General features: G+C 46.8%; 1 pseudogene; it reads left to right on the top strand.

Moving 5' to 3' along the window:
- The first annotated feature begins 12199 nt into the window (after window positions 1-12199).
- Window positions 12200-12279, top strand: LOC140427554 (U2 spliceosomal RNA; annotated as a pseudogene).
- Window positions 12280-22164: the final 9885 nt, after the last annotated feature.

Genomic DNA, 22164 nt, shown 5'->3' with positions numbered 1-22164 from the left:
TATTATTGTTACTACTGTTTTATTATGAAAAATTCTGCAAAACTTTAATAGAAATATATATTTTTTAAAAAGCATTACCTTTCTCACCTTGCCCACCCAGACAAAGCCAGTGATCACTTTGTTGACTCGTTTAAAAAAGGACTGCGGAATAAAAATGGGGAGACACTGAAATACAAACGGGAATCTCGGGAGGACCGTCATCTTCACCGTCTGCACCCTCCCAGCAGGTGAACAACGGAAGCACGTCCCATCTCCGAAAATCGTCCTTCATTTGGTCTACTAGCTGGGCCAGATTTAATTTACGTAGCCGGTCCCATTCCAGCGCTACTTGGATACCTATATACCTAAAGCTTCCCCCTACTAATCCAAATGGCAGCTCCCCCAATCGCCTCTCCTGTCCCCTCGCCTGGACCGCAAACATCTCACTTTTCCCCATATTTAGCTTATATCCCGAAAACCGGCCAAATTCCCCAAGAATCCTCATGATTTATTCCATCCTCTCTATTGGGTCCGATACATACAGAAGCAGGTCGACTGCATAAAGCAAGACTCTGTGCTCCACCCCCCACCCTCCCACCCGCCCCGGACCAGCCCCTACCAGCCACTTGAGGCTCTCAGAGCAATTGCCAGCGGCTCTATAGCTAGCGCGAACAACTGTGGGGAGAGGGGGCATCCCTGTCTCCTCCCCCGGTGCAGTCTAAAGTAGTCTGATGTCGTCCTATTTGTCCATACGTTTGCCACAGGAGCCTGATACAACAACCTGACCCAGTCAATAAAGCCCCACCCAAATCCGAACCGTCCCAGTACTTCCCACAGATATTCCCATTCTACCCGATCAAAAGCCTTCTCTGCATCCATTGCGACCACTACCTCCACCTCCCTACCTTCCAGGGGCATCATGATCACGTTTAATAGCCTTCTTATATTGGCCACCAACTACCTACCCTTAGCAAACCCCGTCTGGTCTTCCCCAATAACGTCTGGAACACAACCCTCTATCCTGGAGGACAACATTTTGGCCAGCGGTTTGGCATCCACATTCAACAAGGATATCGGCCTGTAGGACCCACACAGCTCCGGGTTCTTGGCCCGCTTCAGTATCAGCGAAATCGTGGCCGGTGACATCGTGAGAGGCAGCACCCCTCTCTCCCTTGCCTCATTGAACATCCGCATCAACAACAGCCCCAATATCCCAGAGAACCTTTTATAGAACTCCACTGGATACCCGTCTGGACCCGGGGCTTTACCCGACTGCATGGCCTTCAGACCCTCCACTATCCCTTCCAACCCGATCGGGGGCCCCAGCCCTTCTACCAGTTCCCCGTCCACCTTTGGGAAATTCAGCCCCCCTAAGAAGTGCCTCATTCCCTCCGGCCCAGGTGGGGGTTCCGGCCCATACAGCCTACTGTAGAAATCCCTAAACGCCTTATTCACCCCTGTTGAACCTCCAATCATTTACTTTCCCTATCTCCCTGGCTGCCTCCCTCCCTCTTTCTAAGCTGCTGTTCAAGCATTCTGCTGGCCTTCTCTCCATGCTCATAGATCACTCCCCTCGCCTTTCTCAGCTGCTCCACCGCCCTCCCTGTGGTTAACAAGCCGAACTCCGCCGTTCCCTTAAAAGCCGTGGCTCTGGGGTATCCACATACCTCCTATCGATCTGTAGTATCTCCTTTACCAGTCGGTCCGTCTCTGCCCTGCCTATCTTCTCCCTGTCGAAACCAGCTCCCCTCTGACCACTGCCTTCAGTGCTTCCCAGACCACTACTGCTGAAATTTCCCACGTATCGTTGACCTGCAGGTAGTTCTGAATACATTTCCTCAGCCGCTCGCACACCCCTTCATCAGCTAAAAGTCCCACATCTAGCCTCCAGTGCGGGCGCTAGTTACTGTCTTTACTAACCTGCAGGTCAACCCAGTGCGGAGCATGGTCTGAGATTGTGATCGCCGAGTACCCCGTGCCCACCACCCCCGTCAGTAAAGCCCTGCTCAGAATAAAGAAATCAATCCGGGAGTACACTTTATGCACGTGCGAGTAGGAGAACTCCTTCACCCTCGGCTGCCCAAATCTCCATGGGTCCACACCCCCCCCCCCCACCCCATCTGCTCCATGAACCCTTTTTGTTCCTTTGCCATTGCTGGCACCCTGCTCGTTTTTGAGCTTGACCGGTCTAAGCCAAGGTCAATAACTGTGTTGAAGTCCCCTCCCATGATCAACTTGTCCAGGTCCAGTATCTTCCCCAGCATCCTCTTTATAAACTCCACATCGTCCCAATTTGGCACATACATATTTACTAATACTACCTGCACCCCCTCCAGTTTCCCACTGACCATAATGTACCGACATCCCACATCCGAGACTATTCTACCCACCTCAAACACCACCCGCTTATTGACCAGGATCGCGACACCTCTAGTCTTTGAATCTAGTCCCGAGTGAAAGACCTGACTGGCCCAGCCTTTCCTCAATCAAATCTGGTCAGCTACTCTAAGGTGCGTCTCCTGCAACATTACTATGTCCGCCTTCAGTCCCCTCAAATGTGCGAACACGTGTGCCCTCTTGACCGGCCCATTTAGCTCTCGTACATTCCATGTGGTCAGCCTAGTTGGGGGGCTCATTGCCCCCCCCCTTCGCCGATCAGCCATCCCCTTTTTTGGGCCAGCCTCCAGCCTGTACTCTGCGCCTCCACCGGCCCGCCCCCAGGCAGCCTCTGCCCCCAACCTCCTATCTGTCCATTAGCACAAGTCCCGCCCTCATCATTTCCCATTTTCCCCCCCCTCCCCCCCTAGTAACAACACAATATAACTCAACCCCCTTGATAAACCTAACATATGCACACCCCCCACTACGCTTCCGTGAGCTAGCCTGCCCAGCTAGCTTGGTGGCCCCACCCCTGACACCGAAAAGTCTCCCACCTATTGTTCCCTCCCCATCGCTCATACATACATATTCTAATGACAAACAATCCCAACACAATTGCCCCCAAAAAAAGTAAGAGTAAGAGATCCAAAATCTAAACAAGCATACCTCCATCCCCCAACAGTGCAAATGTAAACCTTAACTCACTCAGCTCTGCCACTGATCCCAAATCAATACAGAAGGCATTACAGACAGCTTCCACAAAACGAAAAACGAGAAACATTTTTTTTGAAAAAACATGAACGTTGCAGCAAAGTTCAAAAGTTCTCAGTCCACCAGCAGTCCTTTCCTTTTCGCGAAGTCCAGCGCGTCCTCAGGCGACTCAAAATAAAAGTGCTGTTCCTCGTATATGACCCAGAGACGTGCCGGAATCAACAGTCCGAACTTGAGGACAGTATAGTTAAGGACATAGAATCCAGAAGGTTGTGTTCCCTACATGGTGCTCGAGACTAGATGTCTCATTTGGGCTGCAGAGGAGCTTGGAGTGGAAGGGTAAAGATCCAGTCGTCATGATCCACGTTAGTACCAATGACATAAGTAGAACAAGGATAAAGGTTCTGCTGAGGGAATATGAGCAGCTCGGGGCTAAATTAAAAAGCAGAACCAAAAAGGTAATAATCTCTGGATTATTACCTGAGACATGAACCAATTGGCACAGGTTCAATAAGATTAAAGAGGTAAACGCGTGGCTCAAAGATTGGCGTGGGAAAAATTGGTTTGAATTCATGGGACATTAGCACCAATACTGGGGAAGGAGGGAGTTGTTCCGATGGGTTGGTCTTCACCTATATCAAGGTGGAACCAGAGTCCTGACGAATCGCATAACTAGGGCTTTAAACTAAATAGCGTGGGGAAGGATTCAGTTGTGTGGAAAATTCAAAAATCAAAGTTAAAGGTTTAGGTGGGAGTGCAGGTTAATGATGAGGACTTTAAACTAGTTAAAGGGGCCGAGTTTAGTGAAGGTTCCAGAACATGTATGGAACAGAGAGTATGGAAAGGAATCTAACTTCAGGCACAGTAAAAAAGGGGACAACTATGAGAGGGAGGTCAGTCAATGCAGGACTGAGGGTGTTGTACCGAAATGCGCGCAGTGTACGAGAAAAGGTAAAGGAGCTTGTTGAGCACATTGAAATTGGCGGGTATGATGTGGGCATCACAGAGAGGTGGCTGCAAGGGAATCAGGGCTGGCATCTAAATATCCAAGGATATGTGTCCTATTAAAAGGGCAGGCAGAGGGGCAGAGAGGGCGGGGTTGCATGGTTAGGAAGGAAATTAGCTTAATTGATAGCAAAAAGCGACATAGGGTCTGAAGAATCCATGTGCGTAGAGTTGAGGAATTGCAAAGGTAAAAAGACCCTGATGGGAGTTATGTACAGGCCCCCTAGCAGTAGTCAGGATGTGGAGCAGAAAATGAATCAGGAGATAGAAAAGGCATATAAGAAAGGCAATATTACAATAATCATCGGGGACTTCAATATGCAGATGGACTGGGAAAATCAGTATGGTAGTGGATCCCAAGAAAAGGAATTTGTGGAATGTCTAAGAGATGGTTTTTTTGAGCAGCTTGTGACAGAGCCTACAAGGGAACAGGCAATTCTGGATTTGGTGATGTGCAATGAGGCAGACTTAGTTAGGGAACTTAAGGAGAAGGAACCCTTAGGAGTCAGTGACCACAATATGGTAGAAGTCACCCTGCAGTTTGAGAGGGAGAAGCTGGAATGGTTGAAGACTCTGGTCTGTATTTGTTGGAGTTTAGAAGGATGAGGGGGGATCTTATTGAAACTTACAGGATACTGCGGGGCCTGGATAGTGTGGACGTGGAGAGAATGTTTCCACGTGTAGGAAAAACTAGAACCAGAGGACACCATCTCAGACTGAAGGGACGATCCTTTAAAACTGAAATGAGGAGGAATTTCTTCAGCCAGGTGGTAGTGAATCTGTGGCTGTGGAGGCCAAATCACTGATTGTCTTTAAGACAGAGATAGATAGGTTCTTGATTAATAAGGGGATCGAGGGTTATAGGGAGAGTGATGGAGAATGGGGATGAGACAATATCAGCCATGATTGAATGGTGGAGCAGACTCGATGGGCCGAGTGGCCTAATTCTGCTGTTTAAGAAGGGAGGGAGAAGACAGGAAAGTATAGGCTGGTTCGCCTGACTTCGGTTGTTGGTAAGATTTTAGTGTCTATATTAAGGATGAGAGTACAGAGTACTTACTTCTGAGTTAGCACTGATTCGTCAAAGGAAGTTCATGCCTGACAAATCGGTTAGTATTCTTTGAGGAGGTAACAAAGACGTTAGACAAAGGAGAGCGACTGGAGATGATCTACTTGGTTTTCCAGAAGGCCTTTGACAAGGTGCTATACTGGAGGCAGCTAAATGAGGTAAGAGCCCAAGGTACAGGGATGGATAGAGGATTGGCTGACTGGCAGATGGCACAGATGGGGATAAAGGGGTCTTTTTCAGGGTGGCAGCTGGTGAGTAGTGGTGTTCTGCAGGTGTCAGTAATGGGACAACTATTCACAATATACATTTACGATCTGGAAGAATGAACTGAGGGCATTGTTATTAAGTTTGCAGATGATACAAAGATATGTAGACAGATAGGTTGTGTTGAGGAAGCAAGGAGGCTGCAGAAGGACTTGGACAGGCTAGGAGAGTGCACAAAGAAGTGGCAGGTGTAATGCAATATGGAAAAATGTGAGGTTATGCATTTTGGTAGGAAGAATAGAGGCAGAGACTATTTTCTAAATGGGGAAAAGCATCAGAAATCTGAAGCACAAAGGGACTTAGGAGTCCTAGTTCAGGATTCTCTTAAAGTTAACATGCAGGTACAGTTGGCAGTTAGGATGGCAAATACAATGTTAGCATCCATGTCGAGAAGGCTAGAATACAAGAACAGGAATGTACTTCTGAGGTTGTAGAAGGCTCTCTTCAGACCCCATTTGAAATATTGGGAGATGTTTTGAGCCCCATACCGAATGAAGGATGTGCCGGCCTTGGAAAGGGTCCATAGGAGGTTCACGTGAATGATGCCCAGAATGAAGGACTTGTTATATGAGGAGTGGTTGAGGACTCTGGATCTGTCCATGATGGAGTTCAGAAGGATGAGGGGGGATCTAATCAAAACTTACAGAATACAGATAGGCCTGAATAGCGTGGACTTAGAATCATAGAATTTACAGTACAGAGGGAGGCCATTCAGCCCACTGAGTCTGCACCAGCCCTTGGAAAGTGCACCCTACTTAATCCCATGCCTCTACCCTTATCCCATAACCTGGTAACCCCACCTAATCTTTGGACACCAAGGGGCAATTTAGCATGACCAATCCACCAGACCTGCACATATTTGGACTGTGGGAGGAAATCGGAGCACCTGGAGGAAATCCACACAGACACGGAGAGAAAATGAAAACTCCACACAGGAGAAAGTGCAAAAACCACACAGTCACCCAAGGTCGGAATCGAACCCGGGTCCCTGGCGATGTGAGGCAATAGGGCTGACCACTGCGTCATGTTGGAGAAGATGTTCCCACTAGTAGGAGAGACTAGAACACAAGGGCACAAACTCAGACTTAAGGGATTCTCCTTTAAAACTGAGAGGACGAGGAATTTCTCCAGCCAGAGGGTGGTGAATCTGTGGAACTCTTTGCTGCAGAAGGCTGTGGAGGTCAAGTCACTCAGTGTCTTTAAGACAGAGATAGATAGGTTCTTGATTAATAAGTGGATCAAGGATTGAGTACGGTAGGTAAAGTTGCTGTAGTCCCAGATGACCATAGGCTGCTTTCCCCTTTGAGGTGGGAGAGCTGACTGGTGGTGATTTAACCTGAGGATCACCTCACCTCAGGCAAGGGGCAAGGTTCTTTTTTAAATGTTTTATTTAGGTTTTTCATTTTATACAATACAAAATATACAAGTCTGTGTAGACCAGATACAATTTACCAAAGCCAAACACTGGAAACAAATATTGGAAATAACCCTCAAGACCCTACCCCTTTTAGCCCCCCGACCCCTTGTCCATTTTGTTATTTTATTTAAAAATATTTATTATTGACTGTTTACATCTGTAAACTGTACAATAGGCGAGCAAGACCGTTCGTATGTACAATTTACACGTTCCACTTTCATCCCCCCCACCCCCCCCCCAGCCCTTTCCCTTTTCTTTGTTCAGGCTCCATCTTGGGCCCTTTCTTCCTTCGTACATGATGTAGGCTCTCTTTCATTTTTTTTTGTCACTGTTGCCCAAATGATTTTGGGGGCAATCCTCTGGCCCCCTCCGCGGTCTTTTCCCAAGTCCCCTCCTGATGCTTCCCTGGGTTCCTCCTTGTGGCCCACTACCCCCGTTGTTCCTATCTGCTCTGTGTGGTCCTGCCTGCCCTCACTGCCCCCCCACCCCCACCCTCTCCCTTCCTATCCACTATTGGCCTCAAACAGGTCTTGGAACAGGCTGATGTTTGGCCCTCATGCTTTGTGGAAGCCCTTGTCCGACCCTCGGATGGTGTATTTGATCTTCTCCAGATTGAGAAATTCTGATAGGTCTGCCAGCCAGTCCGCAGCTGCGGGTGGTGCTGCTGATCGCCAGCCAAGCAGGATTCTCCGGTGTGCAGGGTTTCGGCCCTCTTCCCCAGATGAAGTTCTGACTGAAACCCTGAAGATTGCCACTCTCGGGCACGACTCCAACCTCACCCTCACAACCTTGGATATCGTTTCAAAGAAGGCTGTCCAGAACCCAACAAGTCTGGGGCAAGCCCAGAACATGTGGGTGTGGTTGGTCGGGCCTTCCTGGCACTGTCCCCACCTGTCCTCCACCTCCGAAAAGAACCTGTTCATTGGGGATCTGGTTAGGTGCGATCTGTGCACCACTTTGAACTGCATGAGGCTCAGCCTTGCACAGGAGGAGGTGGAGTTGGCACTGCTCAGTGTTTCACGCCGGAGTTCCCACCCTGTTTCCGTCCCTAGTTCGTCCTTCCATTTCTGTCTTGATCCATCTAGTGGTGTCCTCGCCATTTCTAACAGTCACCTGTAAATGTCCCCACAGTTCCCCTTCTCCATACCATCCACCTCCAGCAGTTCCTCCAGCATTGTGTCTCTCGGGGCCCAAGGGTACCTCATTGTCACCTTGCGGAGAAAGTTGATGATTTGTAAATGTCGGAGCTCCCGTCCGTTCGATAGCTCCAGTCTTTCCGTCAGCTCATCCAGGGTTGCAGGTCTGTCCCCCATGTAGAAGTCCCTAATCACTAGCGTTCCTGCCATCCTGTCTTCACTTCTTAAAAGTGGCGTCTAGCATGGCTGGTGAGAATTTGTGGCTACCACAGATAGGGACCCTGGTGGATACCTCGGTTAAGCCGAAGTGCTGTCTCACCTGTTCCATGTTTTTAATGTAGCTACAACCACTGGGCTGGATGTGTACTTTGCCAGAGGGGTGGGAGTGCTGTCGTGGCTCAGGTTTGGACGGCCGTTCCTGTACAGGACTCCTCCATTTTCACCCATTTCTTGCTTGGCTCCCTTACCCATACCCTCACTTTTTTGGCTGTGGCTGCCCAGTGGTAATATTCCAGGTTCGGAACGGGCCAGGCCACCCATGTTTTCTCTCCTCTGCAGTGTAGTTTGGGGGATTCTTGGATTCTTCACGCTATGTTTGCGCGGGACTGTACTGCTTCGTTTTGAACAGAAAGGTTAGACCACAGGGAAGGGCGAGGGCAGTGGAGGGTGAGAAAGAGACAAAGGGAACAGATATTTAGCGGGCATGGGAAAGGGGTAAGGTCAGCCTCAGGAGGGGGGTCGGCACAATAGCAGGGAAAGCTAGCACAGGAAGTAGAAAGCAAGGGGGACCACAGCGCACCTCCCGGCATTGAGGGAGCATCTGGCGCGGGGGGGGGGGGGGGGGGGGGGGCACAGGGGCAGGGATGGGGAGTGGTAGGTCTTTCCTGGTGGACAGCAGGCTAAAGTCCATTTGTAGTTTTTTCCTCTCTGCCAGAAGCTCTCGGATAACTTCTGTCAATCTCCAGGATGGATTCGATCAGTTGCTGCCAGGCCACCCTCTCTTCCTTATCCCTACGTGTCTTGTAAGCTATAATCTCTACCCTAATTGTCGCTTTCAGTGCCTCACAGACGTGGAAGGTGAGAACTCCACATTCCGGTTGTTAGTGGTGTACTCGCTGATGGCCTGTGATGGTTTTTGGCAGAAAACCTTGTCGGCCAAGAGGTCCATGTCCAACCTCTATGAAGAGCATTGGGCACAACCTGTCTCCAACCTAACATCCATGTAATGTGGAGCATGGTTAAAGATGACTATGGCGGTGTAATCCGCTCTGACCATGTCTGAAAGCACCGATTTCCCCACTGCAAAGAAGTCGATACATGTGTATACCTTGTGCACCGGTGAAAACAATAATAATTCCTTCTCACCAGGGTATAGGAACCACCATGGGTCCACAGCCTCCACTGCTCCATGAACGTTCCCAGTTCCCTAGCCATGTCTGTCTTTTTCCTCATTCTGGGGTTTGATTGGTCTGTCACTGGGTCCTGTACACAGTTAAAGCCCCCCCCCCCCCCCCCCCGCCCCGGACATCCCTTTGTTTAGGGACCCTCCAAAGTGGCTGCTTCCGGTGCCATCTTGTTCCTTCAACCTGCAACATACCTGCTGAAGCCAAATCTCACTCCTCCCCTGTACAGGGCCGGTTTTGCATGGTTGAACTCGGCCCTGTGCTTTGCCAGGTCTGCCCCAATGTCCTAGTAGGCCCGGATTCGATGTCCTTCCCAGCTCGAGGATCGTCTCCCCTGTGCCTCCACCTTCTTTCCCACTCCATCAATCGCCATTTGCATGGCAACCAATGCCTCTGTCACTGCCACCTTGACCGCCAGCTAGATTTCCACTTTTATTGCCTCCCTCATCGCCGTCAGTTCCTTTGTCAGGAACATCTTCCATCCATGTCCAGGCAGTAGGGGTGGGGGGGCATCATTAGGGTCATAGGTCTCCCTCTCTCCGTGGTGGCCGGGGGCTCCTCACCTCATGGGTCTGCCGACTCGTCCACCCACTGCCTGTGGCCTTTCCCTCCACTTCTGTCAACTCTGCGGCCTCTTGAGCTCCTGTTTTTGCTGGAATGTTGATTCTATCCTTTCCCTTTCTTAATTGTGGGCGAAATCCAACCAGGTTTAGTGCAAAATTTGGCTAAAAGTGCCTATTTGGCTATCTTCTGTAAGAGAGCCACCAAATGTGTGTCTGCTCAGCACATCACCTACAGCAAGGTTGAGAAGGTGGGGCAGGGCCTTCATGGGGATAAGGCAGGAGAATGGGGATGAGAAACATATCAGCCACGATTGAATGGTGGAGCAGGCTCGATAGGCCGAGTGGCCTAATTCTGCTCCTAAATCTTATGGTGTAACAATACCGCAGTTGCCTCAAGTATGTGAATATATGTTGGAGAAACCAGTTCATTCTTCTCTGGACATCTCGGCTGAAATGGGATTATTAAAAATAAGGTTGTGCTCCTGATTTCTTGCAGAAAACTTTATAATTAACAGCATGGTTAGTTATACTTTAGAAGTTAGAAGTCCTTTATACAATGCTTATATGTTTTCTCCTTTCATCTGTAATACTCGGCTCAAGTGCCAACTCCTATGTTCTCCGATGTTGTTGGCCCCTGTCATTGCTGTTCTGTAACCAACCACTCAAGGTACAAGGGAGTACAGCAAGGAAATTTTCCCCCAAATTTTTGTTCCCTTACTGTACATAATGTTCTAATAGCTGCTCAGCACTTTGTTACAAATGTGGAGCCTAGTGACTGGTATGTAACTAATTATAACAAAGAACCCATATCCTGCCACTCCATGTGTGACATCTCAGTAATTCAAGGTTAATAGGAATGTAACTACAGTAAATATCTGTACCCGACTCATACCTCAATTAACCAGACACACTTATAAAAACAAATTTATAAAGTGAATGAAGACCAGGGCAAAATGACAAAAGGGAAACAATCATGGAAAAAAAGAATGAAATTAAACAAGAGATAGAAGAAAAGAGAAAAGGGCAGCACGGTGACACAGTGGGCCTGGGTTCAATTCCAACCTAGGGTGATTGTGTGGAGTTTGCACACACTCCCCGGGTCTGCGTGGGTTTCCACTGGGTGCTCCAGTTTCCTCCCACAGCCCAAAGATGTATTGGTTAGGTGGATTGGCCATGCTAAATTGCCCCTCAGTGACAAGGGACTTGCAGGTTAGGTTACACGGTTAGGGGGATAGAGCAGAATGGATGGGGAGTGGACCTGGATGGAATGCTTTTTCGGAGGGTCAGTGTAGACTCGGTGGGCCGAATGGCCTCCTTCTGCACTGTAGGGATTCTATGATCAACACGTGCGAACGAAAAACAAAAGCATTATCTCAAAGGTCAGAGCTATTTATAAGCTAATGTATTCCTTGAGGAGTAGTTGTAAGGTTATTTACAGGGCAATTCACACCTCAACTTTATTAAGGTGTTCTTCTCTGTTAAATTAAGGTAATTTGTGAATGGCATTAAACAGGACCTATTATCAAATTAGTTTGGATGAATTATATTGTCGAGCAAAAAATACTGCCCATAATTCCATACTAATTGGCAGTCTCCCTAAGAGAGGCCAGAAAGGATGAATGGTAAGTGAAATGGAAATGTCACCCCAGTGCAGTTGGAGATGTTCCTCTGAGACTGGCATCAAGGCATTGTTGCAAGAGTTTTATATTCCAGCTAGCCTGCATTCCAAATGATCTAGCAGTGCTTGCCATTAGGTGTGAGATGTGGAAAAGCTGTGCTATTTGATATGTACAAAATTAGCCACAATTCAATGATACCAGGAAAACAATAACATGGATAATCTGAAATGAAGTTGAGTTTCATTGTTTAAATGTACACAGTTAATTAATAATTTCAAATGATATAATTCTCAGCTGGGGGTCATCAGGACTCCAATGAAGGTACTTTGCTGTATAAATCTGACACAAGAATTAGATCTTTTTTGTAGCTGTACTATAACATGATTCAATGTGCAAAATTAACAATGATTTCAAGGAACTGATGCTGAGAAATTACTGTTTGCAACATTGTACCTGATTGCAACATTGTACCTGAAGACTTAATGTGCATGTATGACATTACTCTGCTAGTTTAATGGGACAGTTAAACTGTTTTTGTGCAATATTTCAAACTGTGATTTGGGTGAAAACTACTTTAATTAAATTACTGAAGTAAATGATGTATTCAAAAATTAGAATTCAAATTTCTGCACGTTAATCAGGAAGATTCTCATAATCGCTTCTCGGCCTTTTGGCTAAGATCAAGTGTAGTATCTGTCCTTATAAAAAAAAATAATAAAAAAAATAAAAAATAAAATAAAATTTAAAAAAAATTTTAAAAAGGAAGATTCTCATAAAGGTAATTTTCTGACCTTTTGGTAGTTGGTTATTTACCAATGACTTTACAGTATAATCCATAATTCACAAAAATGTCTGATATATTCAGCATTCCACTTATAACATTTGCTCCTATTATATGGTTTTAATATTCCCTCCGCTTTAAAGTATTAGGTAACTATTAAAAAAAGCATAGTCCTTAACCGCAATGTACTGAGATTTTGCAACTTGAAGGTGTGTTCGTAGGTATTCGCTTATATTCGGGTTCCTCAATGTTTTTCCATATTTGGATGAATCTATCTGTTTGATGTCTCCTTACAGCCAGAAGGAGCTGCACCACCTCACAATCCACTGCATTTCCAAATTAAGCAATAATACCTGTCATTGTTAAAAATAACATGCCTAACATGCAAGCAACAAGCTTTGCTAACACTTGTCTTTTGAAGATGCGATGCAACACATGTTAAGGTAAAGCAGCACAAAACCTGCTCTTTGAAATGAGTAAAGTATTTTATTAGTCGTGCACCATATTGGTGCCAGATCGTGATATAACAGTCAAAATAATGACACAACCACATCATCCACTAAAGTCCACTTTTCCTCATTTATTTTAAATTGCCACATCTTGCTTCACTCGTCAAAGAAAAGCAAACATTGAATTGGAGGCAGCTCTTTGCCAAAAGCACTTGTAATTAGTTGCTCAGATTTGGAGATGAGTTGACTTACCCCTCCAAGTTCTCCAGTCTCTCAAAGCCTCCTTGTCACAGCTCAGCCAAAGAACTCGACAAGTGAAAAATCACACTTGAGAACTTGCATTGTGCTACTGCATAGCCATGAATATGCTTATCAGATCTTTATCACAACCTGTGCTGCATCTCAGAGTGCCATTCTCAAATAAAAATTGGCAAAGAGAAAGCACTTGCAACTGATATGCCTGTTCAAAATGCTATCAGCTGAAAGCCACACAGCTGGGACTATTGAACATTTTTTCACTGATACCATCCTGGTTCTTCACAACCATCTTGACTTTTAATTTAATTTATATAATTAACTTCAACAGAAGACAATGCAAATATAACGTCACAATATTCATAGACATTTCTGCTATTCTTGGTTACAATGCATAATTTAATTGGTTTGCATAAAATATATGTTTGTATATTGTATGATGACCATTGACACAGAAGCAGTAACAGTGAGGAAAATCTTAAGTTACTTCATGTTTGGGAATCTCTTATTGTTTTAAAAAATGTTTGGGACAGAGGGGGATCATTATAAAATTTGGATATTTTGGTTTATGGGCCCCTACTCCTGGCATTGACTTCCCATCTCGACTTGTAGGCCCAATCCTTGACTACACCCAAATAAATTTAGAGTACCCACTTTTTTTTCAGTTAAGGGGCAATTTAGTGTGGACAATCCACCTAACCTGCACATCTTTTGGATTGTGGGGGTGAGACGCATGCATTCACGGGGAGAATGTGCAAACTCCACATGGACAGTGATTCGGGGCCGGAATTGAACCCAGGTCCTCAGCGGTGAGGCAGCAGTGCACCCACTGCGCCATCGTGCCGCCCCAGACCCACTTAATTAAAGCAACTGTGATAGCAGCATTGGCCTCATCTTGCACTCTTCTTTATCAGTGAGCTCAAAGTATCTCAACAGATCCTTTAACTTAGTCCCAGAGCTTAATACCTAAGGAGTCCTGAGCCTCACCATTCAGTGCAGGGATTGTGCCATGTTCCCCACCATGTAGCCAGATTTCTAGCTCTTTACTTCCTACCCAATTTTCTATCCGTGCTTATACATACTTAGATACATAGAAGATAGCAGCAGGAGGAGGCCGTTTGGCCCTTCGAGCCTGCTCTGCCATTTATCACGACTTGGCAGATCATCCAACTAATAGCCTAATCCTGCTTTCTCCCCATAACCTTTGATCCCATTCACCCAAGGTGCTATATCTAGCCTCCTCTTGAATACATTCAATGTTTTAGCATCAACTACTTCCTGTGATGTGGAGATGCCGGCGTTGGACTGGGGTGAGCACAGTAAGAAGTCTTACAACACCAGGTTAAAGTCCAATAGGTTTGTTTCAAACACTAACTTTCGGAGCACTGCTCCTTCACCTGAGGAAGGAGCAGTGCTCCGAAAGCTAGTGTTTGAAACAAACCTGTTGGACTTTAACCTGGTATTGTAAGATTTCTCACTCTACTTCCTGTGGTAATCAATTCCAGAGGCTCACCACTCTTTGGGAGAAGAAATGTCTCCTCATCTCTGTCCAAAATGGTTTACCCTGAATCTTCAGACTGTGACCCCTGGTTCTGGTCCCACCCACCATCGGGAACATCGTCCCTGCATCTACCCTGTCTAGTCCTGTTCGAATTTTATAAGTCTCTATGAGATCCCCTCTCATTCTTCTGAACCTCAGTGAGAACAATCCTAATCGAGTCGATCTCTCCTCATATGACAGTCCCGCCATCCCTGGAATCAGTCAGATAAACCTGCGCTGCACTCCCTCGAGAGCAAGAACATCCTTCCTCAGAAAAGGAGACCAAAACTACCCACAATATTCTAGGTGTGGCCTCATCAAGGCCCTGTATAATTTCAACAACACATCCCTGCTCATGTACTTGAAACCTCTCACAATGAAGGCCAACATACCATTAGCCTTCTTTACTGCCTGCTGCACCTGCATGCTTACCTTCAGCGACTGGTGCACAAGGACACCCAGGTCCCGCTGCACACTCCCCTCTCCCAATTTACAACCGTTCAGGTCAGAATCTGCCTTCCTGTTTTTGCTTCCAAAGTGAATAACCTCCCACTTATCCAAATTAGACTGCACCTGCCATTGGTTTGTCCATTCGCCCAAGCTGTCCAAATCATGCTGTAGGATCTCTGCATCCTCGTCGCAATTCACCCTCCCACCCAACTTGGTATCATCTGCAAACTTTATGATGTTTCTTTTTGTTCCCTCATCCAAATCATTAATATATATTGTGAATAGCTGGGGTCCCAGCACCGATCCCTGTGGCACTCCACTAGTTACTGCCTGCCAATTTGAGAAGGACCCATTAATTCCTACTCTTTGTTTCCTCTCTGCCAATCAGTTTTCTATCTACCTCAATACACTTCCCCCAATCCCATGCACGGTAATCTTGCACAATAATCTCTTATGCGGGACTTTGTCAAACGTCTTCTGAAAGTCCAAATATACCACGTCAATTGGCTTCCCCTTGTCAACTGTACTAGTTACATTTTCAAAGAATTCCAACAGATTTGTCAAGCATGATTTCCCCTTCATAAATCTATGCTGACTCTGACTGATCCTGCTACTGCTTTCGAAATGTTCCGCTATAAAGTCCTTGATAATGGTTTCATGAGTTTTCCCCACTACCGATGTTAGGCTTACTGGTCTATAATTCCCTGTTTTCTCTCTACCTCCCTTTTTGAATATTGGAGTGACATTAGCTACCCTCCAATCTGCAGGGCCTGTTCCAGAGTTCCGGAAGATGACCACAAATGCCTCCACTATTTCCAGAGCCACCTGCTGAAGCACTCTGGGATGCAGATTGTCAGGCCCTGGGGATTTATCCGCCTTCAATCCCATCAATTTTCCCAGCCTATTTCTCTACTAATATTGACCTCCCTCAGTTCTTCCCTCTCACTAAACCTTTCATTCTTCGATATTTCTAGTATCTGTATGTGTCCTCTTTTGCGAAGACAGAACCAAAGTGTGTATTCAATTGCTCAGCAATTTCATTGTCCCTTATTATACATTCCCTTGTTTCAGTCTTTAGGGGGCCTACATTTGTCTTTACCAATCTCTCTCCACATATCATATACATTGCTCATGAACCATAATTCTGAATTTTTGTTACACATCTCCTGTGGGGCAATTTACAACACGTCTTCTGAAAATCTATATAAACCACTTTTACTTATCTACTCAATCATCTCTTCAAAATGTCTATTAACTTTGGCAACTGGTGGCACGGTGGTGCAGTGGTTAGCACTGCTGCCTCACAGCGCTGAGGACCCGGGTTCAATCCCGACCCCGGGTCACTGTGTGTGTGGAATTTGCACATTCTCACTATGTCTGCATGGGGCTAATTTCCACCACCCCCACTCCACCAAACTCATAGATGTGCAGGGTAGGTGGATTGGCCACACTAAATTGCCCCTCAATTGGAAAAAAAAGAATTGGGTACTCTTAAAAAAAAATTTAATTTAAACTTTGGCAACAGCTTCAATTTACATTATTTGACAATTTTCCATGCCAGCTATAAAAAGCAGTTTATTTTCCTCGTATAAACATTTAAATTGTGTATAGAAGTAACACGTGTTATCTCCATTCCACAGTTATTTCCTAATACTCTTGTTACTTCCCTGTTTATTATATCAAAATCACTACCGACATTCTTGAATTAAAGTCTAAACTGACACTGCTGCCTATTGAATGAGAACATGAGGACACAAGAAATAGGAGCGACAGTAGGTCATACAGCCCCTCAGATCTACTTCACCTCCACTTCTGCCTCAACTCCACTTTCCTACCCTGTCCCCATTTCCTTTGATTTCCTGAGAAACCAAAAATCTATCCATCCCAATCTTAAATATACTCAATGTTGAAGCATCCACAATCTTCTCAGATATCCTCTTGGACAGAGAATTCTAAACATTCACCAACTTTGAGTGAATTAATTTCTCCTCATCCCAGTCCTAAATGATTAGCACCTTAACCTGAGACTTTGTCCTCGTGTTTTGGATTCCTCAGTGAGTGGAAACAACTTTGTATGGTCTTATCCTGACAAGTCCCCCTTCAGAATCGTGAATGTTTCAATGAGATCACCTCATTCTTCTAAACTCCAGAGAATATAGGCCCAATTTACTCAGTCTTTCATCATAGGACAACCTTCCAGGAAGCAATCATGTGAACCTTCACTGTACTGTCTCCAATGAAAGTAGATCCTTCTTTAAATAACAAGACCGAAACTCTACAAGTATTCCAGGTGTGTTCTCATCAATGCCCTCTACCATTGTAGCAAGGTTTCCTTAATATTGTATATCAATCCCTTGACCATGAAGGACAACATGCCATTTGCTTTCCCAACTGCTTTGCTGTACCTAGTTGTTAACTGCCGGTTTTTATTTGCAAGTCTGCCGCCTCTTTTGCCGCCTCTTCAAAATTCTGCTTTTCTATTCTTATTACCGAAGTTAATGACCTCACACTTCTCCACCTTATACTCCATCTGCCACCTTGTTTTTCAGACACTGAAACAATCTGTATCTCTTTCAACCTCTGTGTGCTTTTAATTTTAAATTAATTTACGGGATATGGACATCGCTGGTTAGGCCAGCAATTATTGCGCATCCTTAGTTGCCCATCAGAAGGTGGTGGTGAGTTGCCTTCTTAAACCGCTGCAGTCCCTGAGATATAGGTACATCCACTGTGCTGTAAGGGAGCAAGTTCCAGGATTTTGACCCAGTGACAGTGAGGGAACAGCGGTATATTTCCAAATCGGGGTGGTTAGTGACTTGATGGGGAACCTCCAGGTGGTGGGGTTCCCAGGTATCTGCTGCTCTGGTCTTTCGAGATGGTAGTTGCTGTGAGTTTTTAAGGTGCTGCCTATGGAACCTTGGCACGTTCCTGCAGTGCATCCTGTAGACGGTACACATGGCTGCCATTGTTTGTCTGTGGTGGAGGGTTTGAATGTTTGTGGAAGGGACAGTCATCCAGCGGGCTGCTTTGTCCTGGATGGTGTCGAGCTTCTTGAGTGTTGTTGGAGCTGCACTCATCCAGGCAAGCGGAGAGTACCCTCTCCATTACCCTCTCAAGGTGAACTTGATTTTTTCCAGCTTAAGGAATTCCACGAGGTTGCTCACACACCCCAGTTTCGGCGACCCTGAGTCCCTCCATTCCAACAAGATCTGTCTCCGGGCTACCAGGGAGGCAACGGCCAAGACGTTGGCCTCTCTCGCCCCCTGGACTCCCGTGCACCGCCCACACCTATACTCTGCCCCCTCAAATACCCTGCTCATCCTGGCCACCGTCATATGCACCCTACGCACCGCTTTGAATTGAATAAGGCTAAGCCTAGCACACAAAGAGGATGTTTTCACTCTCTTCAGAGCCTCCTCCAATAACCCAGCCTCCACTTCCCTCACCAGTTCTTCCTCCCACTTCCGTATAACCTCTCCTATCAGGGCTCCCTCCCAGTCCATTAATTCCTTATAAATCTCCGACACCCTACCCTCATCAACTCCTGTTTTTGACACCACCTTGTCCTGTAGTCTCGGGGGCGGCAGGTTGAGAAAGGACAGCACCTGCTTCCTAACATATCTGTAAGCATCCACCGGAATCCATTTCTGCTGGGCAGCTCATACTCCAATTCCTCTAGGCTTGAGACGCTGCCCCCACAAATAGGTCCCCAAACCATTCAATCCCCGCCCACCACTACCCCCGGAACCCCCGTGAACAGCCCCCCCCTCCACAGATCAGTGCCCAAACCGAGGCACCCTCCAACCTCAGGTGCTGCTGCCACTGTTCCCACACCCTCAGGGCCGCCACCACCACTGAGCTTGTGGGGTACCTGGTCAGCGGGTACGGCAGAGGCGCCGTCAACAGTTCCCCTTGTCATGTGAGGGTCCCTTTAAGAAAAGTGTGTTTTATCAAATGGCTGCTGTGATGTCACTGTGTGGGTCGAGCTGGGCTGTGATTCTGTCCTTTACTTTTGTTTTGAGCTGGAAGCTGCTTGGAGGCTCTGAGTTGTTTGGTTTTGTTTTCAGTTGGGAGCTGCATTCAAACAAAGAAGGTGTATTTTTGGTCTCTCTCTTTGCATGCTAAAGAATGTCTCCAGACCACTTGATAACTTCAAAGTAATACCTGTTTTCTGTAAGGAATTCAAACCTACTGTTTTGTAGGAAAAAAGGGGGTTTGGTTTATGGATGTTGTTAGGAAAGTTATTACGGGTTACCTATAGAGTACTGTTTCTTTGGGGGGTTATTTGTGTTGGTAGTTGATAAGATGTTTACTGTGTATATAAAATGTTAACTGGATTTATAAATAAACATTGTTTTGTTTAAAAATACTTAAGATCTCTGTTGCATAACACCTGGAAAGTGGGCCCTTGTGCTCCTCATAACCAAATCTATTAAAAGTTGTAGGCCAGGTGAACTCCATGATATACTTTTGTGTTCTCTGAACCCTGGCCCATCACACCCTAAACTAGTGTCCTTACAAGAGGCTGCTTCCATCCTCCCCCACATCGACCCCTCCCCACTACCTCACCATGGCTATATTTGCTGCCCAGTAATAGTTCATTATGTTTGGCAAGACCAGCCCGCCCTGCCCACGTCCCCATTCCAGCAGCACCATATTTACCAGGGAGAATTTGCCCGTCCAAACAAACCCTGAAATCAAGGTGTTAACTTTCCTAAAACTGGTCTTTGGGATAAAAATTGGAAGGTTCTTGGATGCACCGTCATTGTCACGGTTTGCACCTGCCCTGCCAGTGACAGCATGTCCCAGCTCTTAAAACATCCCTTTATCTGCCCTACAAACCATGCCAGATTCAATTTGTGCAATTGTTCCAACCCCCGTGCCACCGGATACCCAAATATCTAAAGTTCATCCGGTAGTTCACCCAGTCTCCTCTCCTGTCCCCTTGCTTGAATCGGGACAACCTCACTCTTCCTCATGTTTAATTTATACCCGGAAAATCGGGCAAATTCCTCTAAGATGTTCATGATCCCACCCAAGCCTCCCAACGGGTCTGAAATGTAAAGTAACAGATTGTCCGCGTACAGCGAAACTCTACGCTCTGCCCCCCCCCCCCCCCCACCCCCCCCGCGCACTATCACTTTCCAACTCCTTGATGCTCTAAGCACCATTGCCAATGGCTCTCTTATCAGGGCAAAAAGCAACAAGGAGAGTGGGCACCCCTGCCTTGTCCCACGATGCAATCCAAAATACCCCAAGCTCATCCGTTTCGTCCTAACACTTGCTCCTGGTGCCCTATGTAGCAATTGGATCCAATCCACAAACCCTTGCCCGAATCCAAACCGTCTCAGTACTTCCCACAGATACTCCCATTCTACCTGATCAAAGGGTTTCTCTGCATCCATTGCGACCACTACCTCCACCTCCTGTCCCACCGGGGGCATCATAATCACATTCAATAAGCATCTAACGTTCGCAGACAGATGCCTCCCCTTAACAACCATGTCGAAGGCCCCCTCCCCCATTAGCTGCTCCAACACCTTGGCCATATAAGAGCCTGTGCCTGCACCTCGATGCCCTCTGGCATCCCCACTATTCTCAGATTCTGCTTCCGGGAGCGGTCCAAATCCTCCACTTTCCCTTTGAGCAGCTTCTGGGTCTCCCTCAACATCCCAGTTTCGGCCGCCAATGAGGTAACCTGCTCCTCGTGCTCCCCCACCACCTCCTCCACTTTCTGGATCGCCTGCCTCTGGGTCTCCAGCTTCAGCTCCACCCGGTCGATCCCTGCTTTCAGCGGGTCTACCACATTCGCCAGGTCCTCTTGATCCTCCCTCCTCTGTTGGCTGATCTTTTTGTTTTGAAAGTCCACCAACTGCTCCGACGACCATCGGCTGGTAGGGCTGACCCTCTACCCTCTCTCATCTTCCCCTGTGTCGCTCAAAGTGTTTCTTCTTCTGGCAGCTCCTTTTTTCTAGACCCACTTCTGGTCCATGGATCCATCCACCAGCCTCACCAGTGGAGTCTCGTTTTCCTCCACCACCTCTGCACCTTTTGGCTCCAAAACATCCACCCGGCAACCGGGGGAAAGAACCAAAAAATCCACCTCGAGCGGGAACTGCCAAATGTGTGACCACTCACACCATGGCCGCCACCAGAAGTCTAGGATTCCTAGCCTTTGACCTGCTCTGGTAGCCTCAGTATTAATATGGCTAGTCCAGTTCAGTTTCATTGACTGTGGGGGATTCAGCAATGGTAATGACGTTGTATGTCAAGGGGCGATGGCTGGATCCTCTCTTGTAGGAGATGGTCATTGCCTGGCACTTGTGTGGCAAAAATGTAGCTTGCCACTGTCAGCCCAAGCCTGGATATTGTCCAGGTCTTGATACATTTGGACATGGACTGCTTCAGTACCTGAGCAGTTGTGAATGGTGCTGAAGATTGTGCAGTCATCTGTGAACATCCCAACTTCTGACATTATGGTGGAAGGTGCAATATCCTGTATGGATGATAGTTTCCCCGTGCTCAATGGAACTGTGTGCCCCCGTGCTTTGGGCGGGGTAGCTTACCCAGCACAAGTATAAAAGCTCGGCCACTTTAGAGCCAATGAGTAAAGGAGAGAGGACCCAGTGAGGTTTACTGAGCCTCGTGTAGGTAACATTGTGGCTGAATAAAAATACTTTAAGAAACCCTTTGGAGTCCCCTCAACTTTTTTAAAGAAGGAAGGTCACTGATGAAGCAGCTGAAGGTGGTTGGGCCAAGGACACTACTCTGATGTCCTGGAGCTGAGATGTTTGACCTGCAACCACCACAACCATCTTCCTTTGTGTCAGGTATGACTCCAACCAGGGGAGAGTTTTCCCCGTTTCCCATTGACTTCAGTTTAGCTCGGGCTCCTTGATGCCATGCTCGGTCAAATGCTGCCTTGAAGTCAAGGGCAGTCACGCTCAACCTCACCTCTGGCATTCAGCTCTTTTGTCCAGGTTTGAACCAAGGCTGTAATGAGGTCAGGAGCTGAGTGACCCTGGCTGAACCCAAACTGAGCATGCGTGAGCAGGTTATTGCTGAGTAAGTGACGCTTGATATCACTGTTGATGACTCTTTCCATCACTTTGCTGATGATGGAGTGTAGACTGTATTGCTAACT

This window comes from Scyliorhinus torazame, chromosome 7 (assembly GCF_047496885.1).
Source record: "Scyliorhinus torazame isolate Kashiwa2021f chromosome 7, sScyTor2.1, whole genome shotgun sequence".
In the NCBI taxonomy this organism is placed as follows: Eukaryota; Metazoa; Chordata; class Chondrichthyes; order Carcharhiniformes; family Scyliorhinidae; genus Scyliorhinus; species Scyliorhinus torazame.
The sequence above is the reverse complement of the archived record's forward strand: the minus strand, read 5'-3'. Positions and strand labels throughout refer to the sequence as shown.